The 7,218-nt window shown below is 48.4% G+C and overlaps 1 non-coding gene across 1 annotated transcript; it reads right to left on the bottom strand.

Annotated features, from left to right (window-relative positions):
• Positions 1–206: 206 nt before the first annotated feature.
• On the bottom strand, positions 207–281 carry Trnat-ugu (transfer RNA threonine (anticodon UGU)). The gene has a single exon. It is a non-coding gene; the product is annotated as a tRNA-Thr (tRNA).
• Between the last annotated feature and the right edge of the window lie 6,937 nt (positions 282–7,218).

Raw genomic sequence — 7,218 nt, 5'->3', positions numbered from 1 at the left:
AGAAAAATATAGTTACGAAATCAGTTTATACAGGCACATGTCCATAGTTCTACTACTCAATGAAATAACGGAGCCACAGTACCGTAGCAGTACATTAAAGGAGTTAGCATAAAATTATTCAGTCCAGTTATGAAATGATAATTAAATAGACACCCTAGCTGCAAGCAGGCGTTGATACACTTCATTGGGGACATGCTGAAAATGTGTGCCCCGACCGGGACTCGAACCCGGGATCTCCTGCTTACATGGCAGACGCTCTATCCATCTGAGCCACCGCGGGCACAGAGGATAGTGCGTCTGCAGGGACTTATACCTTGCACGCTCCCCGTGAGATCCACATTCCCAACATGTCCACAACACTACATTCGTAGTGCGCCTAATAGATGTTTGCCCATCATACTCATTACTCGTGGCAGATTAATCTACAAAGTCCCGTACGAGTTCGGACATAGCGTGTGTCAGTCCAGTGACTAAGCTGAAATGCAAATAAAAATTTAAACAGAACAATGATCTGCATTAGTCACTCTTCTATTTCAGCTCACGTTTCGAGAGTTTACAGTCTCATCGTCAGGTGGAACAATGATGTTGTGTTTCATTTTTGCTATCTGGATGCAGCCGGTTGTTTCTCGTGGTTTCATTTTACTACAACAATGTGTAACAGGCAATTTGTTAGCGTAATATGGCAATAAAATTATAAATTTACGATTTGTTCGAGTGCACAGAGCCCTGTGGTTCATCACCAAAATACATTTTTAACTTGTCTCACAGAACACGGAACATCATCATAAACAAACCAAAGATTATAACTTGTCTTAGAGATTATTAATTACTAACTTACATAATGGAGCATAGATACATATAACAATTATAAAATAGTTCCATTTCTTAGAACAACTTGTTAACTGTATTACTATTGCCAATACATGACAGGAAGAACACAATTGTTAAAAAAAGTAAACCTCACAGACTTAGAATCAGCGTAGTCTAATTCTTACTGTTTCTGTACAGTGCTTTGGGAATTATTCTTCATTCAGGTCACTCAGGAAGTAGAAACTGGAAAGAGTTACAGTTCATCATTTAGTGTATCTGCCAAGCTACTCATTGTCAGTGCCTCAGCCTTTTCGTTTAGTGTTTTCTGTCCGTGTTTCCTATTGTGAATGAAAATTTTTATGAACTGGAAATTAGGTTAAAATGCATATTTATGATGAAGCGCAAGGTTCTGTGCGCTGGAACAGATCGTAAGTAGCTCTATCGCCGTTCAAAATTTATAATGTTTAGTGCCATATTACGCCAGCAAATTGCCTGTTATACGTCTTTGCAGTAAAATGAAACCACAACAAAAACTGGCTGTACCTAGCTAGCAAAAGTGTAACATAATATCATTGTTCTACCTGAAGGTGAGAGTGTATACTCTCGGAACGCTTCGTGTGATGAAATAAAGGACAAACTCATAGAGATAATAGTTCTACTTGAACTTTTAGTGACGTAAACAGTCGCAATTGCTTATAGAAGTCCAACCTGGACGACATAAAGTTAGGTAGACATGTGATGTACCGTTTCGTTTCCACTCTAGGGACGTACTGTGGTAGTGAGCACCACAACGGTAATGTACGTCCAAACGAATCAAAAAATAATTACGTATCTTTATAGTATCCTCGTAACGTTTAAAAATGATATGACTGCCTCTCATATTGGAGCTGAGAAATCATAAAAGAATGCCGTTATTTCGAGGACATTAAATGCATGGAAGGTGTTGCATGATCCTCTTTAGGCACGCAAGAGTACAGGTTCAGAATAAATAAATACAGTCCTTTTAATACTTGTCGCAGCTTCCTGAGGAACAGGTGTCAACTGGTATGTTTCCCATGATTCTATTTCGGTCAAACTAGTCCCTGAAAACGCTCTTCAGGGACGTAATGCTCAGACGACGATAAGACGCCGAAAGAACAATCTTGGCACTCGTGGCTGCTTGACCACGAGCTTGCAGTATCAATTCCGCGTCTGTCCGTATTCCGCTGTCCACCTACTCGAGAGCTGTGTGGGGGGAGAGGGGGCTTGAAATTCCCGAGATTACCTGGCGACCGTGTCTCCTCCCCCACTCACCTCTCCAGTTTCCCCACCCGTCCCTCTTCTCCTCCCCCGCGCCGACCCCACTAGAACGCACGCCCACCACCGGCGCGGGATCCGTTTATCAGCCACCGGGACGGAATCTCATATTCCTGCGCCCGCCCCCCTCAACAAAATAAAATAAATCTCATCTCTCCCCCGTTCCCGACCTGCTTTGCCCTTTTCCTCTTCCTTCCCCGTTTCCACCCTTCCCCCCCTCCCGCCTCACAGGACAAGAGTGGGGGTGGGGTGGTCACGCTCCTGTATCGCGGCGTCGGCTGAGGGGCGGCGCGGGGACAATACATCGCGCTGTCAGCCGCTGGCCCCCGCATTCCCACCCCCACCCTCACCACCATGCCTACCGCCAACCCCCGCTGCCGCACCTGAGGAGCCGCTGTCCTTCACTTCCAAGGACACGCACCCCTCCCACATCCCTTCGTTGTCCCCTCCCCCCTACACACACACACACACACACACACACATATATATATATATATATATATATATATATATATATATATATATATATCCTCGTCTGGCCGCTTATCGCACGGCGCCGCTTGGAGCATCGTTCACCTGAGGGCCGGCCGCGGAGCTGGAACGCCGCCAAGACCTGCGCAGCAATATTTCTCTCCTCGCAAAGCGCCGAGCAGCGATTTCTTGGGCCCTTCCGGCGCCACGGCGGACGGGCAAAACGTAGCGAGTCTCTGCGCCAAGCCTTTGCTCTTCACGTATCTCTTCCAGACATTCTCCGGTACTCTGAAACGTGTGTTCCCTCCAGAGGAGCGCAATATTCACAGGGGTCCGGCTGCAGTGTAAGTCCGAACGGCCGTTCATGCGAAAAGACAGACACGTTGTATTGCACACCGACAAGAGCCTGTATGAAAAATTCTTTACTTACCCTCGATCTACCAATTATTTTTAGGCTTATTAACGTTTTTACAACAGCAAACAATGTATGATAAATCCTTGTATCTGGAACACAAAACAGTAAATAGTATGAAACTTCCCGCCAGATTAAAACTGTGTGCCGGACCTAGCCTCGAACTCGGGACCTTTGCCTTTCGAGGGCAAGTGCTCCACCAACTGAGCTACCCAAGCACGACTCAAGCCCCGTCCTCATAGCCTTACTTCTGCCAGTACCTCGTCTCCTACCTTCCAAACTCTCTTTCAGGGCTGCTAGTTCTGCAAGGTTCGCAGGAGAGCTTCTGTAAAGTTTGGAAGGTAGCAGACGAGGTACTGGCAGAAGTAAAGCTGTGAGGACGGGGCATGAGACGTGCGTGGGTAGCTCTTTTGGTAGAGCACTTGCCCGCAGAAGGCAAAGGTCCCGAGTTCGAGTCTCGGCCCAGCACACAGTTTCAATCTGTCAGGAAGTTTCATATCAGCGCACACTCAGCTGCAGAGTGAAAATCTCATTCTGGCAGTAAACAGTACAGGGTGATTCAAAAAGAATACCACAACTTTAAAAATGTGTATTTAATGAAAGAAACATAATATAGCCTTCTGTTATACATCATTACAAAGAGTATTTAAAAAGGTTTTTTTCACTCAAAACAAGTTCAGAGATGTTCAATATGGCCCCCTCCAGACACTCGAGCAATATCAACCCGATACTCCAACTCGTTCCACACTCTCTGTAGCATATCAGGCGTAACAGTTTGGATAGCTGCTGTTATTTCTCGTTTCAAATCATCAATGGTGGCTGGGAGAGGTGGCCGAAACACCATATCCTTAACATACCCCCATAAGAAAATATCGCAGGGGGTAAGATCAGGGCTTCTGCCGTACTCAATAACACAAAAAGCTTTCTGTTGAGCGGTCGCCATCTTAGCATCAACTGGCGCTGACGCCTAGTCAACAGCGCCTCAAGCGAACAAATGTACAACTAAATGAAACTTTATAGCTCCCTTAATTCGCCGACAGATAGTGCTTAGCTCTGCCTTTTGTCGTTGCAGAGTTTTAAATTCCTAAAGTTGTGGCATTCTTTTTGAATCACCCGGTGTATTATACACTGTCCACGCACATTAATGTGAGCATGTTTTGCCATCGAGGACCGCTGCGAGACATATACAGTCAGTGAGATTCTGTAAGATACTAACAGGGAAGAGGAGGCTATGCCGATTCTGGTGCCGTATCAAGCTGCTCTAGGTTCCTCTGTTGAATATGCATAGCGCGTACAGATCGAGATGGTTCCACAGATTCTCGATTGTGTTTAAGTCTGGGGAGACACATTATGTGATAATTATCCGGACGCCTCCAGCAACATACGTTTCCCATGATAGGTGCATTGTGCTGCCACCTACTGCAAGCTATCTCATATCAGCGACCTCAGCAGTCATTAGACTTCGTGAGACAGGAGAATGGGACGCTCCGCGGAACTCAAGGACTTCGAACGTGGTCAGGTAATTTGGTGTCACTTGTGTCATACGTCTGAACGCGAGATTTCCACACTCCTAAACAGCACTCGGTCCACTGTTTCCGTTGTGATGGAAAGGTAGAAACGTGAAGGGACACGTGCAGCACAAAAGTATACAGGCCGATCTCGTATGTTGACTGACAGAGACCACTGACAGTTGAAGAGGCTCGTAATGTGTAGTAGGCAGACATCTATCCAGACCATCACACAGGAATTCCAAACTGCATCAGAATCCACTGCAAGTACTATGACAGTTAGGCGGGAGGTGAGAAAACTTGGATTTCAAGGTCGAGCTGCTGCTCATAAGCCACACATCACGCCGGTAAATGCCAAACGAAGCCTCGCTTTGTGTAAGGAGCGTCAACATTGGACACTGAACAGTGGAAAAACGTTGCGCGGCGTGATGAATCACGATACACAATGTGGCGGTCCGATGGCAGGGTGTGGGTATGGCGAATGCCTGGTGAACATCTGCCAGCGTGTGTAGTGCCAACTGTAAAATTCGGAGGCTGTGGTGTTGTGGTGTGGCCGTGTTTTTCATGGAGGGGGCATGCATCCCTCGTTGTTTTGCGTGCACTATCACAGCACAGGCATACATTGATGTTTTAAGCACCTATTGAAAAACAATTGTATCTTTCAACACGATCAAGTACCTGTTCCTAATGCACGGCCTGTGGCGGAGTGGTTACAAAATAACATCCGTCTAATGGACTAGCCTGCACAGAGCCCTGACCTGAACGCTATGTAACACCTTTGGCATGTTTTGGAACGCCGACTTCGTGCCAGGCCTCACCAACTGACATCGATACCTCTCTTCAGTACAGCACTCCGTGAATAACGGGCTACCATTCCCCAAGAAATATTCCAGCACTTGACTGAACGTATGCCGCGAAAGTGGAATCTGTCATCAAGGCTAATGGTGGGGCAACACCATATTGAATTCAAGCAATACCGATGGAGGGCGCCACATACTTGTAAGTCATTTTCAGCTAAGTGTCCGGATATTTTTGATCACAAAGTGTAGGTGTCTATGGGAGTATCGAAAGCTCATCTGGTGCTCTTCGAACCACTCGTGTACACTGCGAGTTGTGTGTGACACGTTATGTCGTCCTGTTGGTAGATGCCATGATGCCGAGGACAAACTTCATGTAGAAGTCGACTTGGTCCCCAAGGATTGATGCATACGTGTGTTGTGACTTACTCAATGACATCACCCACGGACGACAACGATTGCCCATTTTTCCGTGTCCCCCAGGCATGCTTTCTGTACCCTCTACTTGTAATGCTACCACCTGCCTTGTGTGTGTGGTTATTGCATGTTGATCTCGAATATAGGAGGTGGTCATATTAATGTGATAGAACTCCTTGTATCGAAGTACATACACTCCTGGAAATGGAAAAAAGAACACATTGACACCGGTGTGTCAGACCCACCATACTTGCTCCGGACACTGCGAGAGGGCTGTACAAGCAATGATCACACGCACGGCACAGCGGACACACCAGGAACCGCGGTGTTGGCCATCGAATGGCGCTAGCTGCGCAGCATTTGTGCACCGCCGCCGTCAGTGTCAGCCAGTTTGCCGTGGCATACGGAGCTCCATCGCAGTCTTTAACACTGGTAGCATGCCACGACAGCGTGGACGTGAACCGTATGTGCAGTTGACGGACTTTGAGCGAGGGCGTATAGTGGGCATGCGGGAGGCCGGGTGGACGTACCGCCGAATTGCTCAACACGTGGGGCGTGAGGTCTCCACAGTACATCGATGTTGTCGCCAGTGGTCGGCGGAAGGTGCACGTGCCCGTCGACCTGGGACCGGACCGCAGCGACGCACGGATGCACGCCAAGACCGTAGGATCCTACGCAGTGCCGTAGGGGACCGCACCGCCACTTCCCAGCAAATTAGGGACACTGTTACTCCTGGGGTATCGCGAGGACCATTCGCAACCGTCTCCATGAAGCTGGGCTACGGTCCCGCACACCGTTAGGCCGTCTTCCGCTCACGCCCCAACATCGTGCAGCCCGCCTCCAGTGGTGTCGTGACAGGCGTGAATGGAGGGACGAATGGAGACGTGTCGTCTTCAGCGATGAGAGTCGCTTCTGCCTTGGTGCCAATGATGGTCGTATGCGTGTTTGGCGCCGTGCAGGTGAGCGCCACAATCAGGACTGCATACGACCGAGGCACACAGGGCCAACACCCGGCATCATGGTGTGGGGAGCGATCTCCTACACTGGCCGTACACCACTGGTGATCGTCGAGGGGACACTGAATAGTGCACGGTACATCCAAACCGTCATCGAACCCATCGTTCTACCATTCCTAGACCGGCAAGGGAACTTGCTGTTCCAACAGGACAATGCACGTCCGCATGTATCCCGTGCCACCCAACGTGCTCTAGAAGGTGTAAGTCAACTACCCTGGCCAGCAAGATCTCCGGATCTGTCCCCCATTGAGCATGTTTGGGACTGGATGAAGCGTCGTCTCACGCGGTCTGCACGTCCAGCACGAACGCTGGTCTAACTGAGGCGCCAGGTGGAAATGGCATGGCAAGCCGTTCCACAGGACTACATCCAGCATCTCTACGATCGTCTCCATGGGAGAATAGCAGCCTGCATTGCTGCGAAAGGTGGATATACACTGTACTAGTGCCGACATTGTGCATGCTCTGTTGCCTGTTTCTATGTGCCTGTGGTT

The sequence above is a fragment of the Schistocerca serialis genome, chromosome 12 (genome assembly GCF_023864345.2).
Source record: "Schistocerca serialis cubense isolate TAMUIC-IGC-003099 chromosome 12, iqSchSeri2.2, whole genome shotgun sequence".
Classification (NCBI taxonomy): domain Eukaryota; kingdom Metazoa; phylum Arthropoda; class Insecta; order Orthoptera; family Acrididae; genus Schistocerca; species Schistocerca serialis.
This window is presented reverse-complemented; position numbering and strand designations above follow the sequence as displayed.